This window comes from Callorhinchus milii, unplaced genomic scaffold (assembly GCF_018977255.1).
Source record: "Callorhinchus milii isolate IMCB2004 unplaced genomic scaffold, IMCB_Cmil_1.0 Scaffold2, whole genome shotgun sequence".
NCBI classification, from domain to species: Eukaryota; Metazoa; Chordata; class Chondrichthyes; order Chimaeriformes; family Callorhinchidae; genus Callorhinchus; species Callorhinchus milii.
Genome location: NW_024704743.1, coordinates 111,906,920 through 111,928,657, shown reverse-complemented (window position 1 = coordinate 111,928,657; position 21,738 = coordinate 111,906,920). Strand labels below are relative to the sequence as shown.

The 21,738-nt window shown below is 39.8% G+C and overlaps 1 protein-coding gene across 1 annotated transcript in view; it reads left to right on the top strand.

Annotated features, from left to right (window-relative positions):
* Positions 1-3,551: 3,551 nt before the first annotated feature.
* The window catches only part of zfhx4 (zinc finger homeobox 4), a 161,033-nt gene continuing 142,846 nt past the window's right edge, over positions 3,552-21,738 (top strand). The window contains exon 1 of the mRNA XM_042331822.1: positions 3,552-3,631. The gene's annotated coding sequence lies outside the window, so the exon portion shown is untranslated. The remainder of the gene's footprint in view (positions 3,632-21,738) is intronic.

Here is a 21,738-nt window from a genome sequence, read left to right as displayed (position 1 = left end):
AACGCAGGTAATACATGGAATACTTTTTTTTGGATAAAAAGTATATATATATAGAGAGAGATATATCTATATATCTATATATCTATATATCTATATATCTATATATATATATATATCGCTGTATGTATTTATAAACTCCGAAAACGTGGGCAGATAGATATATAACGGGTTATTTTTTTTTTAGAAAAAGCGTAACAAAATAATGTTAAAGGAATTTCTTTCAGGCGGAATTGGTGGCAATGATATTGTAGTTCGCGGACGAGTAAGAGTGAAATAATTTAAGAAACGTTATTTTGTTCACGAAGCGAGAATCATGCGGATTTGTATGCAATCGTTTCAAGTGTCAATTTATTTAACTTGGAATAATAGTTCGCAAACTAAATAGTTATCATGATTATTATTATTATTATTATTATTTTTGCTGTAATGAATTGCATCAGTTGTGGTGCGATTTCCTTTTTTTTAAAAAAAATAACAGGATCAACCCCAAAAACGCCTGTCAGGTTGAAACGCAGCTCAAAAAAAAATAAGTTTGTTGTTCGAAGTTCAAACCGATCAATATTACTTTATGGTTTTATCTGAAAATCGTTTTGTCTCTCTTTGTATGTAGAGGTATATTTATAAATATTACACACATATATATATTAAAAAAACAGGTTTTATTAATGGGGTTTTGCAAGATCCTATGTGTTTTCCTCTCTTGTCTACTTTCTCATTGTAGATCAGTAATGTGGAGATTGTTATCGGCATTTGAACAAGGTAGTCAGGATTTTTTTAAAAAAAATAGTTTACACAGTGCCTTTGCCAAATAGCCCCCCCCCCCTCCCCAGGGGTGGGGGTGAGGGAGTGAGGGTTATCGAGGTGTCTGGAGCGCGGGTCCCTAACATTTAAGCAGTACTGATGGGTTGGTGTGTGGAGCGATCAGAGTCCCACAGAGAGAGACAGAGTGAGACAGGGGGAGAGACAGAGAGAGAGAGAGAGAGAGAGAGAGAAGGCTTGTGTGATAGACAAGGGGAGAGATCAAGAAGGAGGACTGAGGGCTACTGGCGGCCACCGTACAGAGACCCTGATAGAGACCTCTATGTAGAACAGAATAAAACAGTCAGGAGAGAGAGGGAGAGAGGGGGAGAGACAGAAAGAGAGACAGATAGAGAAAGAGAAAGCATGTGCTTCTGCAGTTCCACTCCATCTCGCCTCTGCCTTATCATATCTTCCCAACCCAGCTCTGAATAAAGTGCCTTCGATTTTCCCCCCAGATAAGTGGTGATCTCCTGATTTTCTCATAACGATTAACATCCTTAGTGTCTTATTCGATAGCGACTATTAAGGGTGAGGGACAGAGAGAACAAAATAAAAGGTAGGGGTTTGCCAGCTGTTCAGACCCTATATCTGAGACAAAAATCAAACTCCCGCGACAGCCCCGCGTTATTTCTGTTCAAATACAATCGAGAGATATAGACACAAACATTAAAATAGAGGGAAAATTGCAATTTAGATTTGCTGTTGCAAAGTCACGTCAGTGGATCAGATATCAACGCAATCAATACAGGTAGTGTTTCATTGAAACGAAGCGATTAGTGTGAAGGAAGACGAGACCCGAGTTTTTTTTTTAACCTGATTTGAAATCTCGGCGTTATTTGCCTCTGTGTTTTAACGTTAATTTCCACGCCCTGTGTTTGTGCGTTTTATTTATTCAAAAAAAAACACAAGTGCAATATTATCATTATTTTCCAATCGTGATCGCAGATTTTATTTGGTGTGTTTGTAGTTCCCCACCACCCCCCCCCCCCCCCCCCACCCCCAAAGAAATCGCAGAACTCATTTTTATTTTCATTTCTCAAATCTTTCCCCTCTTAAAGATTGTTCCCTTTTAAGACTTTTTTTCCACCCCACCCCACCCACAGTTTGACTTTCCGTCCTCGATCTGTTATTAACAACTTCCAAAAATGTTTCTCATTGTGCATTTAACACAGTAGCTCAATTTATATATATTTATATGTATATATACATATATATTTAAAAAATCCCGAAGTGCATCAAACAAGATGCCTCCAAAATTTAGTCGTGGCTATTTTTACGCATTGTTCTTACTTTTTTGTTTCGTTTTTGTGCTTAGGTTTTAGGAGTTTTTCTGATTGTATTAATCACTCCCGTCTTGTAATTGTTTCTCCCCCCCCCCCCGACCACCCCCTCTCTCTCTCCCTCTCCCTCCTTTGCCTTGTGTGTGTGTGTATATATATATATATGTGTGTGTGTGTTAAATCACGGAAATATTTGAACGCTTTCTCCCTTTTCTGTGTGTGTGTGTATGTGTGTGTGTCTTTGTCTTTGTGCCGATGTTGATGCAGGGATAGTGGTAGTGAGTGAGTGAGTGAGTGAGTGTGTGGTGGTGGTGGTGAGGGGTGTGTGTGTGTGAGAGAGAGAGAGAGAGAGAGGGGGTTACGTGGGGGGGTGGGGGGTGGGGGGGAGAGAGAATGGGAGAAAAGGAGGTGGTGGGGGGAAATCTGTGTTAGATAGTGTGTGCACATTATCTGTGTGTGTGTGTGTGTACATGTGTGTGTGTGTCCCTCTCCCTCTGTGTGTGTGTGTGTGTGTGTGTGTGAGAGTGAGACAGTGAGTGAGTGAGTGAGTGAGTGAGAGAGATGAGTGTGTGCGTCTGTGTTGTGTGGGTCGTGTTTACGACTTTCCCGTGACCAGAGCCCCGGGTTTGTCCCCTCTCTCTCTCTCTCTCTCTCCCTCTCTCTCTCTCTCTCCCTCTCTCCCAACTTCAAAGCGTCAAATCCAATCTTTTGAATGTTGATCACCTCACTAATTACACCTTCCCGTCGTGCATCGGTAATGAAGACACATGCGCACTCAACTTAATCAGCCATTTTTTTTACAGGGGCAAAATAATTAGCAGAATAAAGATATATCGGATTTTCATTTCCAGTTTCCCCTTTTCCGTTTGCGGTCGCACGTCGGAGAGAGAGAGAGAGAGAGAGAGAGTTCCTTACACAAGTCACCTCGGCCCACAGGACCACTGTATGTCCCATCTCCTTCTCTATTCCTTGGCAATCTCTCTTTTTTTTTAAATTTTATTATTATTATTATTATTATTATTATTATTATTTATTTCCCTTTCCCTTTTCTTTTTTTTTTGTGCGACTTTTTTTTTTTGGGGGGGGGGGGGGTGTGGGACTTTTTTTTTAATTCTCTTTTTTTGCGGGGGGTGAGGGGTTGTCTTTTCTGGGCTCTTTTCTGTTTTTTTTTGTGGTGGTGGTGGTGGTGGTGGTGGGTTGGTTTCTGGTTTTTTTTGGGGGGTATATTTTATGATTCTTGTGATATAAAAAAAGAGAGGAAGGGAAGGAAAAAAAAAGAAAAAGCAAAAAGAAAAAAAAACAACACAATTCGGGAGGTGGTGGGGTGGGGGGTGGGGGGTGGGGGGTGGGGGCCCTCCCGACTGGATGTGTGACAATAATTAATGTCATTATAAAAAAAGAGAAGAAGAAGAAGAAGAGGGAGAGAAAGAGAGAGTGTGTGTGTGTCAGAGAAAGAGAAACAGAGGGAGAGGCAGAGACAGACAGACAGAGAGAGGGAGAGAGAGAAGAAGCTGCGAGAGGGAAAATAGTAAGTTGCACTTTATTAAGCGGTAAGACAGTGTTCTCTCTATATATCTATCTTATCTATCTATAATCTATATATATATATATATATTAACACACAACCAGACCTCGTTAGTCGGTTTAAGCACTCTTGTGTTTTGTCGTGCCTGGATTTTTGATTCATTTCAATTTTTATTCTATTTTGGGGGTTGTTTTTTTTTTGGGGGGGGGGGCGGGGTGGTGGTGATGGTGGGGGGGGGGGGGTTAACTTTTTTAAAAAAAGAAACTCAATGGTTCTTTGCGATTTCTTTTTCCCAACGCGAAAAAAAAATAGCGGATGTCTTCCTTTCCCCCAAAACTCGGGTTTGTTATTATTTTGTCGGGGTGGGGAAGGAGGGGGTGGGGGGGGGGGGGGGGGGTGGGGGTGGGGGTGGGCGGTTGGTTTGTTAACGGGAGAAACGGGTACTTGTGTTTACACAAGTGCGAGCGATGGGGTGTTATGTGTGTGTGACTTTTAGGACGTACAGACAGACAGATAGATGCTCATCACAAGGCAGATCGGCTGTCAGATTTGCTCCGAAAAAACAAAAAAACTACTTGCAGATACAAACTACTTGCTTTGCTGGATCTTTCGAGGGGGCGAAATAAATAGTTTGGTGTCCGAGAGACAGACAGACAGACAGACAGACAGACAGAGACAGACAGACAGACAGACACAGAGGGAGTGAGAGAGACAGAGAGACGAGGTTACGGCGCTGTCAAAGCCCCGCACTTCGCCGTGTCCCAGCGCTTCATTCAAGCGCTCACTTCACTACACACTCACTTCACTCACTCACTCACTCACGCACTCTCGTCTCTCGTGTTTTGCAAAAGGGGCCGATCGCTAGTTTGCAATTAACTGCTGTCTAATTAAGTTCATCCGAATAAGTTACACCAATATTTCCTCCTTGTTTTTTCGTGTACAATGTTAACCCAAACTGCGACTGTCCCCCCCCCCCCCCCCCCAGTCAGCTTCCTGCCCGTCTGAGTTGAAATTTATCATTCTCGCTTCTTTTTTTAAAAAAATATATCTACTATATCATATGCACGTCAGAAAAGTTGTTTTTGGTGGTGGTGGGGGGGGGGGGAAGGATCGACCCATCAACGTGCACGCGGTTTAGCTTTTTCTTTCTTTTTTTTTGGGTGGTGGGGGGGGGGGGTGGTGTAGGGTCGTTGTTTGGTTTATCTCTGCTGTTGCTGGTGTGGTGGTGGTGGTGGTGGTGGTTGTTGTTATTATTATTATTATTATTTTACCTGGGAATGTGATGTGTGACCGGCTGCTGGATGGCTGGGGAGCCGAGGGAGAAGGCAGCCGGGGCCGGACTGCACTGGCACATCGAGCCGAGGTCGGATGGCGGGCGGGCGGCGGCAGGTTGTGCGCTTGTTTCAGTCTGGTGCTGCTCTCGGGGCGATGAAGCTGGTGGTTTGGTGATGGTGAACCTCGAATGTAGTAGAGATACCGCTTCCCCTTTGGTATTTTCTGGACACACAGTCTGTGTGGATGTGTGTGTTGTGTGTGTGTGTGGATGTGTGGTGTGTGTGTCTGCACTCTCTCTCTCTCTCTGTGTCTCTCTCTCCTACTCTTTCACTTAATCCATCTCTCCTTCTACCTCCACAAGAAGCCTCTTCCCGTCCTGTCAGGAGCCGATTCTCTCTCTCTCTCTCTCTCTCTCTCACTCACTTTCTCGCTATCTCTCTCTCTCTTTTTGATATATATAAAAAAATCCTGCCCCAATGTCCCAAACGCCGGCTCAGACGCACACCTCTCTCCGTTTTCCATTCCGCTCGTCTTTCCCCCTTTTTCGTTTGTAAGACGGGGTCGGAACTCCCCCTCCAAAAAAAAAAAGACGGCAAAAAAAACAAACAACCAAAACAACTATACACCTCAGCTCCCCCTTTTGCTTTTTGCCCTGGCGAGGCTGTCCTGTGTGTGTGGTGTGTGTGGTGTGTGTTGTGTGGGTTGTGTTGTGTGCAATTTTTTTTTTTGATTATTGCAACTCGTATATGTTAGCCCTGCCTTTTCGTTTGGGGCAGACTTCTGCGATTGGGACACGACAGTGACATGCGGATCGATCGTTTAAACTCAGAGCAAACGCTGGGTATGTAACACACTATTCCCCTCATCACTGCAGTCAGCAACACTGTGTGTTGTGTGTGTGTGTGTGTGTGTGAGGGGAGGGGGGTTGGGGGGTGGGGGGAGAGAGAGAGAGAGAGAGGGGAGAGGGGTGTGTGTGGGGCCAAGAAATCCGACAGGAAAACTAGGCTTAAAAATAGAGAGAGAGAGAGAAAAAAAAAGCTTCACAAATAGCTCTGGGAACGAGACGTCCTTTCCCATCGGTTCCCTGTCCAAGTTGCTTTTGCGCAATTTCGTGTAGGTTGACTGTTTTATCGGGAAGGGCTCCTCCGTTATTTAAAACTCCCCAAGTCTCACCAGGACACACACACACAAGAAAAAGAAATAAAAGCGTTGAGTTTGACTTTATTTCTGTCTCTGTTCTTGGGGCCATAACAGTCAAAAAGGAGAAGGAGATATCTATATATATTTATATATTATATTTGTACAGCGACCGACCAGACGGGCGGATTAATAATCTTCAACTTTTTTTTTAATGGTGCATCCATTGGGTCTTTGCTGTGTTATAAATACACTCCTATATATACAGTATCCACTTACCTATTATATGGATCACACACACAATCACAAAGACACCGATCCAGGTTTGCGTAGAGAGCATTTTATACGAACCATTTTCGTTTTTACGCGTTTTCTTTCCTGGACAATATTCCTGAGGTCGTTGCTCAGTTATCCACCAGTGCCGATTACTAATGGAGAGACAATTTGTTTAAAGATTCCCCCTCTCTCCACCCCCACCCCCCCCAAAAAAAAACACACACAACAACCCACCTCATGTTTGTTCTTAATATTATTTTAGTCAGTGGAAATAATCAAATCTTTGAAGCTCTTAACAGCAGTGGCAAAAAAGGGAGAAAAAAGGCACAGGTTAACTTATTAAACGATATTCCTTTTGGAATGATTAACAATGAGATTTGTATAGATTATTATCATGCACTATTGTTATTGACTTTTTCCATGTTTTGTCCACAATTAAATTAGAACCGTATCCACTCAGATTTTGCAGTTTAGCGTTTTGCAAAACGGAGCAGGAAATATGCCCTTTTATGAGAGAGGGAGGGAGGGGAAAATGCTCTTAATTTTTGTATCGATATATTTTTTTAAAAAAACCTTATGTTGCAAAAAAAAAGGTTAATCAAATAAGAGAGGGTCTGGGTGAATCAGCTCATATATTCCATAATATTCTCTCGGCACTTTAACCATAGCTAAAATTTACACAATTAAATTAGATTATCCACAATAACAATATTACAGCTTGTCTTGGATAGAAGCAGAACTGAGGTGGCTTTGTTGATTGCAAGGGTTTAATGTTGCATTTCAGAATCAGATGTGGTTTAGCATCCGTTCCATTAACTGGGAAAAAACCCCTGAGGTTTTACAATTATTTCTTAAAGATAATACATTTAACATGAAATTGGTAGGCAGAGGAAAACTCATAAAGGCAAGAAGGAAAGCCCTTAATAACTCTTGAGATTCAGACATGTTCAGCAGTAAGATTGGTTCTGACTTCACCGAGGGTCGACAATGTGTCATTTCCATGAAGCCAAATTGCCCTCGCCCTATATGATATTAATGTGCAAATCAATATTTCAGGGATTAAATTTCCCTTCTTCATTTTTTATGGTTTCTACCTCAATAAGTCTCAAGTCTATTAGAAGGAGCTGGGTGATTTAAAATCCTTCACTGCAGAATGGCATGTTGCAGCCTTTCCTTTCCATGTCGTGCTTTTCTAACCACTGAAGTTATCCTGAGAAAGCTGCCAGTCTCCCTTAGCACATGCTCAGTTGTGTCTTTGACCTCTGATAGGTTAAAGGCCTGAGAAAGCCATATTCATTCTGTTGTTGGTCGTTGACCAAAATATTGTGTTAATCATATATTGATTTATTTTTAAAATCAATAATCACCTTTCCCGTGCTGATAGCAGATGCCAAATTATTTGGTGAATACTCAGAACAGTTGTCATTATTTTGATGATAAAAAAATCCTGTAGAATTGGAAAAATTCTAGATAAAGTTCACAAAAAACAATGTCTTATGAAAGCAGTAAGACAAGAAAATACAAATGTGAGTGTCTTGGTACAATAATTTTCTAGTCCTAATGGCAGCAGGATATTTGATTGTAACTTGTATTGAGGTGGCATCTTTTTGTTTGTTGCTTCTTTGAAGTGGTGACTACTTTTATTTTCAATATGTTTCCCTTAGATTTTTAGTTCTGGATTTATTTTTATATTTGCATACCTTATCTCTGAGATGTTGTTGCTGACGTGGACATGACGCCAGCAAATTTAATAGAGTTAGCACAAATGTGTTGGTAGAGACTGTTTATGTCAGACACTATAAATAGTGTGAATATGCTCAGTGACGCTCGGTTTGCATATATTTATCATTGGGTGAAGTCGTGCAGGTTTATTGACAGATCAAAACTGTCAAACGTGTGCAGGCTATTGCATTGTAACATGTGATTTTTTTTGTTGATTTTGAGAATTTGTATGTGTGTGTGCCTAAAGCAGCACAACTGCCCGATGCTGGATTTACTGACTGAGCAAGCTTCTCCAATCCAATACAAAGAAACAAAATTCAAAGCCTTCTTACAAAGAGCAAAATAAAAACAATTTGATTACTGTAGCTCTTTTGTGGACGTGTGAGTCTGGTGCTATTGTTGAAATTGTTAATGTTGATATCAACTCTTGAGCTAGTGTGTTTTTATGGGTCTGGCATTTTAAATCTAAATAAAGGCAAATGTGAAATTCAGCAGTGAAATCACCTGGTGGGTAAATACTTCACATTCTGACCTAAAAAGTCTGTGTCATGTCAATCGTACCATAGCTTATTTCAACGTGTGTGTTTTTATATATAAATGGATAGATAACATATTATATGTGCGCGTGTGTGCGTGTATGTATGTGGTTTATGTACAGTAAAACACAATGCCTGGTGAGGCTCTTTTGAATGTAGAAACACAATGCAGGGAGCATTCCTTGATAGTGGAATGCTATCAGTGCTTCACTATCGCTGGTTTATTATTGTAGTTGTTTAGGCCTCTGTGTTAAGAACTCCGTGTCGATGTCAAGCTTGTATGCATATGATATGAACGTTTATATATATATATGGAAAATATATACATATAATTCATATATTTTTAAAAAATAGTTTTGCGGTCAGACTGTGAGGTGTTCGGGTATTGTGTAACCTTGGGGAGTTTGGTTATCTCACTTTTTGCAGTTTTATAGTTGTGAACCATCTGGATGAAGTTCACATGCAGCTGCACCAATTTTCGTACGCTGCAGAGCATTTTTTCCATTCAGTGTAAAATGTTCCTTCCTAAAAATGTGAAGCAGACTCGCTCAATTTAGTCTACAAAAAAAAGTAATGCATACGAAAAGGACAAAGGCTCTTTAATCTATGCAAGCTGTCTGTTTTGCCAAAAATTCCTTTGAAAGGTTAGGTATGTTTGGTGGGTGCTGCTGCAAATGTGTGACTTTAAAAAATGGTTTTGTTTTGAATTCAACACAATCCAAACAATTTACAGGAAATTTCCATGCTTGTCAAAATACAAACAAGTTTGATCGCCAACGTACAGTTACTTGTGGTTGAAAAAAAATCGTAACCATATTTTATCTAATTGCTTACAAGTTTTTTCAACATTGTATAATTTAGTTTAAATGTGCTGGTATGTCAGTGACAACGTGGCACACATTAATCTTTTTGGGAACGGTTTTGGGTTCACACTTGTTTCGCTGTCGGAGAGCACTGTCCATCCACAAGTAGCAGAATAACTGGTTGAGCAGTTGTACTGTAAGTGATTGATGTGAATTAATTATTGTGCTTCATCTGTTGATAAAGCGAGGCTGTGATTGAAAGTCGGGAGACATTAGCAGATTGGCACAGTGCACATGCCCCAATACCAACAACTGTTGTGAGTGAAAAGATAAGAAGCCAGTAGTAGGCTTAATGTATTAAGTGTAGAGCTCTTCCATGTGAGCCCTGGGGCTGTAGTGCTACACAAGATTCCTTCCTGGTTAGAATCCTTACGTTTTAGGGTTAAAGACTTGGATAGAGTTCAAGCTGAAGAGCACCCAGGGAAAGTGAATGTGAATACGTGCAACTTTCATGTAATTAGCACTTAATTATATTAACATATGCAAATCGTCAACTTAGAGGCTTGTTGAGCTGGCAGAGATCAGCCGAATACAATCGCTTTATTGTTCTGGAGCAACTAATGGATTTTGAGTTGGATAGTGGAAACACATAACTAGCTATCTAATTTAACTCATACCACGGTAAAATTTCATTAGTCACCATGGCAACTGGGTTAATTGTGCTGACTAATGTTCGGGGCTGCAGAGTGTCCTAAAAAGAAAGCCTTGTTTGCCTAATCCACCTTACAATGACACTTGTTTGTACATGTTTCCCTTGTATGGGAATTTGCATATGCAAACGAATGGTTGCTCTGTCTCATTTGTCATGGTTCTTCATTACCCATGAAGAGGACATTGTTACTTAGCTTTTACTGAGTCTTCGAAGCCAGGATAGTGTCAACCAGTCCAGCTACATTCTTTCATAATTTGTTTCTGATTAATAGACTAGTTTCAGGCTTTCTATTCAGAGAGCTCAGTGAGGGAAGGTCAGTTCTGTTGCCGAAAAGAGTTTCCGCAGTAACTAAAGCTGTTTTCCTTTGACCAATTAAATCACCGCTTAAAATGCAAGTGTGGAGTCACATTGTGGAAATACCTTCATTATTAATCTCTCTAGTTTCCGATAACTGAATATGAAAAAAAAGACGAGATTCTGCTGTCCCAGAATTAATCCTGTTTTTTTGACAGAAACGTAAACTGATATAATTGCTTTTCAGTTGGAGAAATAGAGGTTTATACAAGTGTGAAAGCATCGGAAAAGGATTAGCATTTTTTTGCATAATGAAAAGTGCCGTTGAATGGCAGTCTGAATGGTTGACTGAATGACTAAGATGAAAGGAAGATGAAAATGCAGGCTCTTCCTTTCCTTGCCCCCCCCCCCCCCCCCCCTCATCCAGACACACACACATGCTCAGCTCACTCTAAAGATATGTTTGTCCAGGACTTGAGAAAACAAGCATAGTCTCATATTTCAGCAGCTTTAAGGAATTCCCTCGGATTCTCACACCTTGTGAAGTAATATGTATGATAATGGTTCAGTTTGAGGCTGATAAACAGAGGATTTGTATACAGAAGAGTTACAAGAACAGGCCAGGCTTGTTGCTATAACCAAATACTGACCACTAAAGGTGTCAAGTAAGTTCAGCTATTCTCTTTCTCAGATAAAGTTATTTTCCCCAATAAGTTACAAACAGCATCCTATAGAAAGATAATACGAATGAGTAAAGGACTGCATCAATTTATTATATTATTCATGTTTCACAGATGCTTAAAACGTTTGTACCTTTGTGAAAAACAAGAGCTTTATGTAGCTAAAGAGATGGAAATCAAAGGACATGACTGTTTGCTTCGCAGTCCTTCTGAAAGTAAAAATACTTCAGGGGTTGATAAGCTTTTAGGAACAGGGAATGAGAGAGTTTTTTCTGTGCAAGATTCTTTATCTTGACTTTTTTCGATAGGTTTCACATGGGTTTTAGATTGTAATAATTAACAGTTTCAGGCCCCAGACGAGTGTACACACAGTCCATCAGCTGTTGACCCCAATTGTTTGCTGGCAGTTCACAGAACTTCTATATGCACATACTTGTCATTTGTATAGAGGTCTTGTCAGGTTAATTTTTAATGTGACATTATTTAAGATGAATAAGCTGCAGACCACTTGTAATACCGTAAGATGAATTCACTATTTAATGTATATCAGTACAGTATTTTAATTTGTGTATGGCTCTCAACAAGTAGAATGTGTTTTGTTCTGTTTCTGTAAAGATTGGCATATTTTATAATTGTGTTAAACAGAGTTAATAAACTGTCATGTGCTGTAATTGGCATATTTCCAGTCTCTGCAGAATTGAATGACATGCAGGTTAGTGGCTGGTTACAATTTGTCTGCATTCCTATAGCAAAGAGGAAGAATAGCTAAACGACTCTAAGTTACAAAAATAATAATTGTTAATGCTTTTGGGGTAATTCAGTGAGTTTTATCTGACACCTTGTACAAATGCAGTTATTGAAGAGTTAGCGTGTAAGCATTGAGTTTAAAAAAAGTGAATTGATTCATATTGCAACCTATTCTGACAAGATTTAAGTTTATTGTTTTAATCAGAAAAATAGCACCAAACAACAGAGGTATTTTAGCTTACATTTCAGGTAATTTTATATTTTCACTACTTCATGACGTTGAAAAACAAAGTATAACGCAAGCCAAATGTTCTAGAGTTATTCTGTTTACAGTTTCGCAAGATCAAATGTATTTAAACTGTTCTATTTTGGATTTATTAGCGTAGTTGTATGTTGCTGGCTTGCAAAACAGTTTAGGTTATCACTCTACTGAAGGGATAGAGTTCATTGTGATTTGAGTTGTAAGTGTACAGGTAATATTGACATATAGCTAACTGCTGTAAAAGAGACTACTGTGTCCTGTCCATTAAATCACAATCTTGAGATTCGGATCATTGAATATTGTATTTTCTTAAAGTAGAAATGAATTCTTATTTTTAAATTTTAAGATTCAAAGAGAAAGGAAAAAATAGCTACAGTCTTAATTTCTTTGATGCACTGTGCTATAGCCAAACAGTCATTCAATCTGTTTCACAATGTCTAGTCACAACATTGTAAGCCATAAATAGAAGGAAATTAAAGCATTGTGTTAAATAAAACAGAATACCATATTCAAAACAATGTTGAAGGTACAAATTATTCAGATTCAACATCAAACAGATACCGCATTGAATAAACAAAAGACAAACAATGTTCCAGGAACATAAATGTTGTATATTTTTAGTGATCTGCTTGACAGGGAATGCATGATTGCTTGGACAATATGTAATATCTGCAGGGTTACCTATCATATTGAAAGCAGTGTAGTCAACTATCAACTTGTCACTGAATCAGTGCGATCATCTCAGATAAGCTTTTCTGTGAACTGAAATTCACGTTTTGCTAATAATCTTGATACAGTACAATATAAGGCTATAAACTAGAAACAATGCAACAAAAGATTCAAATTGTTGTTAAGGTTACAAAAGGATATCAAGTATGATGCAAACTGTGTTTTCAAATATTTTATTAAACAACTTATAACACTGTAAGAGGCAAAGCCCACAAATTATAGTCATTGCAATCTACAGTAAAACACGTTGAGACATCTCAAAGACATGATAAAGAGCTATACCAAATGCAGGGATGATTATTACTGTTCTAAACACATATGCATGTCTAGATTAATTCTAGTTTGTCAGAAATGCTCTTATAAAGTTATAGTAAACCCCTATTGGTGGGAACATAGTTTAAAGGGAACGTTTGTCTAACGAGCAATTCAGTAATCTCGTGGGACAGTACTAAAGGGGATACATACTTTATTTGCTCCCCGACAGTTTTCACTCCAATGATAGTATAAAAGGGAACACAAGGATTATGATATCAAATACACAGAAAATAAATGTATAGATAGTACTGCTCAGAGATTGATGACTTTCGAGGAATGCAGACTCCATGCTGCAGGTACAAATGCTGAGTATCACTAAAGATATTTCTATCCATTAAAAGTATGTGTTTGCTTTCCTTATATGGGCAGGTTTAATACTGAAGCTGTTAAGGGGTCATATGAAATGGTGGAGATTATTAGTTTAGATAGTACTTGCAGCTTTTATGTGATAGTGTGAAGTACTTAAACTGAATTCCATAAAACTACATTGCTAATTGTGTGAAATTAATCGTTCAATAAGGATCCCACAAATATGTTCTGTTCCTTTTCTTTTGTCTGCACAAAACTCAAATTTGAAATTCTTTAGCTGTATCAAAATGGAGTTTAAAGAAAAATCCTTAACAAAGAACCGCTTAAGTAACCAGAGTCTTAAGATGACTGAGTCTGTGGCTGACTGAACCTCTAAAGTTTAAAAGGGATTTAAAGTGAATTAAATTTTCTGTTATTTGTTCTTTGTGACAGTTGTAGATTTTACAAAGAGGAAGCTTCTTTAGACAGACGAGCATGATGTGCAGGTTTTCAATTTGTACACTCGCCACATAAAAAAAATGCCAGTGTAATTACCTGACACAGAAGAAAGGGCATGCACTGTGTTGGTACAGATGTGTAGATTTTTGAAGTGGCATGCAAGAATGGGAGAGGTGTTTTTTCATTGAAGTGAGGCAGGGTGCATTGCTGGAACCATTAAGCTCTGCCAAGTGTTGTTGGTTGTACAGGCCTGTTTAAGTGCTCGCTGTCAACAAGCAAATCACAGGGAGCACTTTCTTTGGCTCACCTCCGTTTTATTCATGAACCGTACTTCACACACCACTCTGCTTTGTCCTTGGTCCAATAAGAAGGGACAGATGCCAATAAGAACATCACTTGAAGAGTTTGCCTTCAGAGCCCCAGATGTAGATAACAATTCAGAGAGGAGGTTGACTCCACTTATGAAGGCCTGTACTAGCAGTGACTGTTTAGCCCCTGGTACCAGAATGAATTAAAGGGGCTAAAATGAAAATAGTATTTTCCCCCTCTTCTGCACCGAAGATCAAATACATGAAATAAGTATGGGCATATTTTAATTAATAGAAGGAATATCCAATTTGTACCTCAAAAGTGCTACTGATCTGTAGTTTAATAGGCATTTACAGTGTAAATAGATGTCAAGCGCATCAAAGAGGAACATGAAAAGTTTATAGCCAGTGTTTGTGTGAAGAGCAACTTTTTTTAAACAGTGTGCAGCACAGTATGCAGAGAGAATTTACAGTAACACTAACTACAGTATATTCTATGGGTATGATTTTTTTCTTTTCCCAAAGAGTGGGAAGGATACACAATAGACAGATATCTGGCACAGTGTTTGGAGTGGGGCAGAGGTTGAGTACAGTTACGAAATCCCTTGAGAAGCACTTACTAAGTAGCCTTCTCATATCCTGTCTGATCTATGGTGGAAGAGGAAAGACTGGGCAGCTTTTCTATGTACGTGCTAGTATTATTAGCTGAAGATATTTTGAAAAAAACAGTAACGTAAAATACTCCACATCTTGGAAAATGATGAGATGAGAGCTAATGGGATAGAATCTATTTCCACATCAGGAGAATGGACTGATGGAAGCTAATGATTTAGTTGTGGGTAAAGTAGTCATCTTGTGCAATCTGATCACCGTCACCAGATCATTTGTCATGGATGAAGTGAAAATGTCAGGACCAATGAGTCTATGAGTGCCGAAGGGGCAAAAGGGCTTCAGGAGACACTTTTGTGCCGTGCTTGGGATACAATTCAAATACAACTCTGGGGAACGCAGGGTTAGTAAATGCTGGGCATGTATCCTAAGTATAATGGAATATGATAAAATACGATAGAAAAATGATAAAACTGGGGTTGTGATATCAAACTCCAGTGGTGCTTTTCATCCTCAACCATAACACCACAAAGAAATTCAGTTAAACAAAGCAGACTACAAGGGCCGATTTGGTATCTCTTTAAGCATGTTTCAAGCACTGTGTACTGCAGCTTTAAGATCGCATTCACGCATTCAAGATATTGCTGAACAGCACTAATGCAATGATGTTTAAGTCAATGGCAGAGTAACAGCCGGTGAAGCACCACCTTCAGTGAATTATTTTTAATGCGTAAAAGACTTTCGTAGCTGAATAAGCATTTAAATAGGTCCGAGGATAGTAATCTTGGTGTGAGTGTGGAGTATTACTGCACAATGGAAGAAAGTGCGTTTTCCCGGCAGGCCTGACACACACTCATGTGGAGTGGTGTAAGGACCTTTTCAGCAGGGAGAGTTTTACCCTCCCCCTATCACGACAACCACAGTGCTGAGGACGTAACGGGCTTGACCGGACGTGACCTCCCATTGAACGTGGTCTTCGGAGGACTCCCCAGGGTGTACGGAAGAAAAAAAACCTGATTAACTTGAAAAGAAGTGCTAAAGGTACAGGATTAATTCTGCTGTACACTGGAGGCGCAGCACGCTTACACACGCTGTGTGAAGGCACAATTGTAAATGTTTTTTTCGCCGAACATGCAGAACAAGAAACGCCTGTGATAATTTCTTGTAATAAGTATTGAATGGTATTTAGCAAATGACATTGACCATGCAGTAATGGGAGTTGATGTATCACAGTTAGAATTTTTGAAGGGTCAAATCATTCTATCTCAGGAACCATTACCTCTATTTTGAATGCCTATACTGGCATTCAGTCACCCTATAATATTCCCCCCTCCCAACTGGAAGTCTTGACGCTCTCAAACTTTTGATTTATTTGGCCAGACAATTGTAGACGGGACGGGGGCTGTTGATGTTAGACTAGATGAAAGCCTCAATGAAAGGTACATTCTTATAACAGTGCCTGAGTTGGTGGTGTCTTGGGAAGTCTCACAAGCTCTTCAAATCACTGCATTTGTATCAGGGCACTTTAGCAATGCAATGCAGTATCCATATGGATGTGTGCATTTGTTCTGATCATGGGCCATCTTCTCTCTTCACAGAACAAGGAGAAAGAACCCAATGGAGTGGCTGCTGCATCACAAGAGCACCACACTCCATACAACAACTAGCACCAACCACAAAAATATCTGTTTCAGGAGCTTTAGTCAGTGTTGCCAAAGTGTTGTGCGGGTTGAACTCCTGGGCCACAGTGTAGCAGTAGTGGAGAGTGAAGGTGGAGAATGCTTAAAATAATAACCCTTGCATTTGATATTGCACTTTTCACGTCAGGAAGACATCTCAAAGAGTTATCGTGAAGTCCAGTGACTTATATTTTGTAAGGCAGTGTAGCAGCCAACTGCACATGGCAATGTCCCATAAACAGCCATGAAGTGAACAACGAATGCTTCTTTCTCTTGCTACTGTGGAAGTGGAAATGTCCCAAATCCAAAAGGCAGTGCAAATCAATTCTAACTCTTGGTAAAAGATTGCAGTCAGTCATTACAGAAGCCACAGTCTCGTGCTTTCAGAGATGAATAATAAGAGTGGAGCAGATTATGGTACAGCTAGCAGACATTCATGTCAGGTGTAGTTCTGTGCCATTGCAAGGCTGGAAAAAGGACAGAAGATATATTTTTCTTGAGGTAGACACTGAATCCTCAATAGTATAGCACCAAGGATATCTGGTACTTCTGCAGATTATTAGAGTTACTTACAAATAAACATGCCAGGCCCCCAGTGGCGTGTGTCTGGTTCAATTGGTTACATTTCACAAGGTTGTGCATTCACGCCCCTCATTGGGACTTTGAGCTAATAACCTAGACTGACACTCCAGTGTAGTGCTGGGGGAGAGATTTATTGTCATTGTGCAGATGACACCTTAAATCGAGTCCCAGTTTGCCTGTTCGGATGGATGTTAAAGGTCCGCTGGCACAACTCACGATTTTCTCCCAGTGTCCTGGACATCAATCTTCCAGATAAAATTGATTATTCACTTCATGGCTATTTGTGGGATATTGCTATGCATACATTGGCTGCTACATTCACCCACAATTATAGTAACTACACTTGGCAGCAGTTCTCTGTGAATTGATTTGAGACATTATGACGTGACAAAGCGCTCTATGAAATGCGACGATTATTATTAGTAGCAGACAAGACTTAAAGAACAACCAAAAAGAAGATAACGACACATAAAGGGCAAACTAGGGGCACATCAGCACATTCAGACTGAAACTCTACAGTGCAAGAAATAAATGTTAACTTCGCACAAATCCTTGCAGTGTATCATATTTTATTTGTGAATGAAACAAAGGATCAGTGTTGAAAAATAAAAGCAAAGTTAAAAGATATGCATTGTGCAGCAAAACTCAAAACAGAAATGAGGGGAAAAAATACAGAGCCTGGTTGTCTTTACGTCCATAACAAATGAAATGAGTTCAGTTGGCAGAGCTACTGACAAAACTGCACAATAATATCCTGTGGACCTGTCTTCCTGGCTGCTGATGGCTCAGGCTCCATGTCTTGGTGGTGCTTTTCCAGTTGTATTACTGAGGCCTCTATCGGTTGCTGTGTTATGCCATGTCACAAACAATTGTGGCCAGCCCTCTGCAGGTTGTATTCTAACACACTCCCTGGCCGAGGTAGACAGCAGAGGCCTGAGGTTTGCCATGATATTAACCTTCAGAAGATTGTCTTCAAATTCAAAGTTGAATTTAAGAATTTTACAGTCTGAATTTGAAAGCCCTTTTTGTTTCAAAAGGACTGGAAAGCTGTCCTTCAAATTAAGATTGAATGTAACAATTCTACCAATATCTACGCAAATTTAAATTCTAAGGCTTGAGGAATAATAGGATTAGAGCAAGATCCTTTCTTAGCTTTACCTCCTAATATTTATACTCTTGTATGTACTGTAGGTGAGTTACTTGTATTTAGCGACCTGAAGAATACACTATCCATAGTGGACTGTTGTAAAGCAGTGTAGCAGAAGACACTTTTGGTAGATGGTGAAAGTCAATCTTCCTTTCGTTTACGTTTGTTACAGCTGCATTTAAAATATGATTAGCAGAGAAGAGGTGAGTTCACAGAGCAGTGCTCTTACAATTACACAGCGTATTAAAATTGGGAAACACTCAATATCTGAATTAATAGGAAAAGCTGGTCCAGTGTAAAAGGTTCAGGGCAATATTTTAAAAGGTGTTAGTGTATGTATGTTCTCACAGTGGTTCTGGCATTCCTTGTGTTAAATTCAGCTGAAATGGTTTACCTTAGTCAATTATAAAAATAAACAAACCTGCCCTTTAGTGCAGACAGAAAAAGTAATTGTCTTAACTTTCAGCTTACATCTGTTTTGGGGCCCTTTTTTTCTCCAATATTCTTTCCCCCCTCCCTCCCTCTCCCCCCCTTTAATCCAGCGCTGACTTATATTGATGTACGGTTGTGAAGGTGCTAACAGCCCCAGGCCTCCGTATCACTCCTTATGTGTGAGCCTGGACAGTGAATGTTGACAGGCTATTTCCAATATCGGGGTCATTACAGACAAGCCTCAACAGAGATCACTGACTTGTGACAGGGAGCAGGACTTGTCCTCTCCCCAGCGCAGATGCTCTACAACTGTTCGTAGGGTTCCCCCAACAGCTTCTCTGCGTGTGTTCCACCAGCTCGGCCCAGCCCTGTGATTGAGCATCCATCGTTCTTGTCTGTATGGCTTAGTGCTGCACCGAGAGATACCCCCACCCCCATGTTTTGGGCTGTCCAGCCAGCAGTGTTAACCACTTTGAGATATCCGACCAATGCAAAAGGCACTATATAAATTCAGATTGTATTGTAACTTGTGTTTTCTTAACTAGATTCAATTGCCTTCAGACAATTTTTTGATCAAAACTCCACAAATGTCATTTGATTATTATTATGACAAATTATGAAGGAGAGGTTCTTGAACTGCCCCTGTCCCTGCTTTTCTGAACATTGCCATAACTGGGCAGCATTACAGAGGAAACCCAAGTTCAAGTCCTGTCGCTCAGTGGTTAGAGCACTCGCTTTGCAAGCGAGAGACCCGAGTTCAATTCCAGGCAGAGGGCGAAACCTTGGGCAACTTTCCTTACTCCACACGTCTAATAATAATCCCTCCAAAAACCAAAAACAATAATAAAAATTGGTCATTTTCAATCTACGACTGTTTGTGGGACATTGCTGTGCGCAATTGGCTGCCGCGTTCGCCCACAAATATACAGTCAATTCACTTTACAGTGTGTTCTGTGAAGCGCTTTGGGACGTCCTCCCGACGTGAAAAGCGCTATATCAAATGCAAGGATTATTATTATTATTAAAAGGCATTAGTGAAATTTATTTTAAATAGACTAATCTACCAGAAGAAAAGCCGTCTCAAATATCACAATATGGTTTCTTTCAAGTCCACCTGGAGTGACTGTGCTGGGCTATGTAACAGTTATGTTCTAATTTGCTTAAAAAGCGTTTAAATTTCAATCAATATTCTTCCTGTTCATCTCCAGTCCAACATTCTTTTTCAACTCAGAAGCACTTCTTGTAGCTCATACACACTTATTTTGATAGTAATTTTCACTTGAAATATTTAGTAAAATGAAGTCAATCACAAAAAGTAGCAGCACAGGCAATTTCCATTTCGGCTTTTAAGCTTTGTTTTGCTCCGCAATGAATATTTCATCTCATTGTCGTATTGCTTTGCTGATTACTGGCAGCTATTGTCTGTTTGTGCTAAGTCTTGATACCTAATCAACATCCTGCTTTAGGTAGTGTTTAGGGGTAAACTTTAATTAACTCTTATTACATTGAGGAAGACTTCAGCTGCCGTCCTGACTAATCACTTGCCTTCATTATACCCTGACGGCTCGACTTGTTAATGGCTTTAATGGAAGCTCTGCTCATTGAATAAAGCTGCCTACTACTTCATTCACATCGCTAGTGTAGAATTATATTGCTGCTCAAATAGTCAGCGAACACTCCAACTAGCATTCCCCACTCATTGTACATTTTGACTGGCCTAATGAAATTATCTTGCCTGTGACTCCTGGAGAAAACCATATTCAAAGAAGTGAAAACAAAAGTGATTCTCTGCATCACTGTCAGACGGGTCTCACGGAAATGATTCCCATTTTATTGTGAAACTGAATCTGGTGCGGGGATCATGTCATGTTGTAACTGGCCTTTTGTTGTTAACTCAGCTCTGCAAGCAGTGTGGGTTGAGTTTGCTGTTTTGCTCCAAACTGTCAAGGGAAGGTAGATAGGGCAGGGAGTTAGCCGAATGCATCGGTTTTACAGAAGCCAATAGAAACGCAGCAGATTCCTGTTTGTGGCAAATGCAGTTGGCCGATCAAAACAAATACTGGTAAGCGTGACGTGCTAGACTTGAGCTTTCACTCCAATTGGATATCGTGTTCCTCACAGAAGCAGGCACAACCAACCATTTTACAACTTAGAAGGAAAATAAATCACTGGAACATCAGTGGGCACTCAATTTTTTGGTTGCAGTGATTGCTGAGGAGGTTGTCGTGACATTTTAGTCCATGGGACCTCAAGTGTGGTGCACCCTCTGGCTGGTCCAGTGAGAAACTAAATTGCATCTCGTGAAAAGCAAGATGCTGACATAAGCTGACCATAGAAAAGTAACAAGTAACAAACAACAGAGAAAGTAAATGACATGAATCAAACCAGCAACTCCAGTGAAAACATTTAAAGTGGCAATCGGTTGAAATCGCTACATTGAAGGAAAGGCTAGTAGCAATTTGACACTCAGAACATTTTCAACAGTCGTAATAATAATGTTTCCATTTGATATATCATTTTTCAAGTCAGGAAGATGTTTCAAAGCGCTTCAAAGGATTTACTGTATAAAGTGTATTGACTGTGTATGTTGTAGACAAACGTGGTAGTTAATTTGAACATGCCAATGTCCTGCAAACAGCCGTGAAGCGAATGACCAATTTTATCTGAGGGATTGTTGGCCTGAACACCAGGAGAAACTCCCTTCTGTTCAATTCAATAAAGCAGCTTTATTTTGGTTTTGAAGTTTGATTATGGCAAGCCAGTAATGATAGACGTTAACATTTGTGCATAAACACTTTTGGGGATAATTAAATCATTTACTGAAGTGCAATTTGAGTCGTTGATCACTTTTCCAACTGACTCGAATGACTGAAGACTGTTAGTGTTTAATGTGTAATCAGTGTAGAGATAGGAATCGTTATTTAAGAGCACTCTTATGTGGCTCGTATTTTAAGTGTGGATTTTACAGTAAATTCCAAATTCATAAATCACTCCCCAGTTTTTGTGCTTGCTCTTTCAGTTAAATATACACACACTTTTGGTGAATATGCCTCAGTTGGATTTTTTTTAACAGGATATCAAAAGCAGAACAAAACTGTGCCTTAAAAGTACAATTTTATGGTAGTTTGTAATGGTGTGAT